Here is a 1,646-nt window from a genome sequence, read left to right on the forward strand (position 1 = left end):
GAAGTACTAAAATAACAAACTAAAATTGAAATAAAAATAAAATAAAGCAAAATATAAATATATTAAAAAAAACTAATAAAAAAATGACAAAATCACATAACAAAATTATTAAAACTCAATCTAAAATTAAGATAAAAATGAAAAATTGATTCATTTTAATTAATTAAAAAATATGAATAAATACTATAAATAATACTAAAATAACAGACAAACACATATATAAAATTTAATATTTATATTTCCTGTTTTAATTTTTATTTTAAAGTTTCTGACAAGTACTGAAGTTTTAGTAATTTTGTTGTGGGTTTTTGTCATTTTTATTAGGTTTTGCTTTTTAAATATTTCTATATAGTTTTTATTAAATTGTAGTTATTTTAGTACCTCAACTTAAACTAAACAAAAATGAGAAATGTTGCCTTGGTAACTAGGTGAAATTAATTTTTAAAAAGGTTTTAATTTTTTTATATATATTTGTAATATTTTATTTTATTTCAGTTAATGTTTATCTTTTTTTAAGTAATACATTTTTATTTATTCATTTATTTTTTAGAAAAATTAAACCGCTGTTTCACAGAAGAAGGAAAGTCATACAGGTTTTGGAGCGACATAAGGATGAGTAAATAATGACAAAATCTTCATTTTAGGTTAACTATGCCTTTAAACACACACACACTGTCAGTGATGCTTCTAGATCATTCTATACGCATCTAATATAATCCATCTGCAGTCATAAACCAAAACTGTTTAATATTGCGTATAAACATTACAGCGGTAATCATCACACACATATCTGTTTAATTAGCTTTAATTATAACTTCAAGTAGCATTACAGGCATTTACATGATGAATTGCATGATTACAGTCATGTAAGCATGCAGGACAATTACTCTGAATAGCTGAATGAGTGTGGGTGTGTGTCTGATGCTGCATCTGTACATGTGTGTGCCTGTACTGTCCTCAAACACAGGGCATTTCCCACAGACTGTGTGTATGTATGTGTGTGTGTGTATGTGTATCTGCATAAGTGTGTGTGTCTGTGTGCGCTTGTGTCTCTCTGTGTGTATTTACAGGGACGTGCACAGACATTTTTAGGGGCAGGGGCTCAAGTGGAAAAAAGGGCACTTCTCATATTAATTTAAAAAAAAAATTTTCTAAACAAAATGTTAAATATATTAGGGGTGTGCGATATTGACAAAAAATATACCTCAATATTTTCTGGGATATTATCGATAACGATAATTAGACGATATTTTGCTGAGTGTGTTATTGTGCGGGTATCTTAGGACTACCGTGGACAGCTGACTCCTAAAGTTTTTGATATTCTGCATATTCTGTGTGGTGATCAGTTCACAGCAGTGATAGAAATTAATCTTTTCCAATAAGTTTAAATTGATTTTTACCTTTTATGGGCATTTTTACCTTCATAAAGCCATTTTTTAACCTGCAGTTACAAATTCATTAATACTGTTTAGATATTTTAAAGGGGTCATATGATGCGATTTCAATTTTCTCTTTGGAGTGTTACAAGCTCTTGGTGCATAAAGAAGATCTGTAAAGTTGCAAAGACTAAAGTCTCAAATCCAAAGAGATATTCTTTATAAAAGTTAAGAGTCAACCACGCCTACCTAAAACGCCTCGTTCTAACA

The sequence above is a fragment of the Sinocyclocheilus rhinocerous genome, unplaced genomic scaffold, assembly GCF_001515625.1.
Source record: "Sinocyclocheilus rhinocerous isolate Xijiao unplaced genomic scaffold, SAMN03320098_v1.1 scaffold1045, whole genome shotgun sequence".
In the NCBI taxonomy this organism is placed as follows: Eukaryota; Metazoa; Chordata; class Actinopteri; order Cypriniformes; family Cyprinidae; genus Sinocyclocheilus; species Sinocyclocheilus rhinocerous.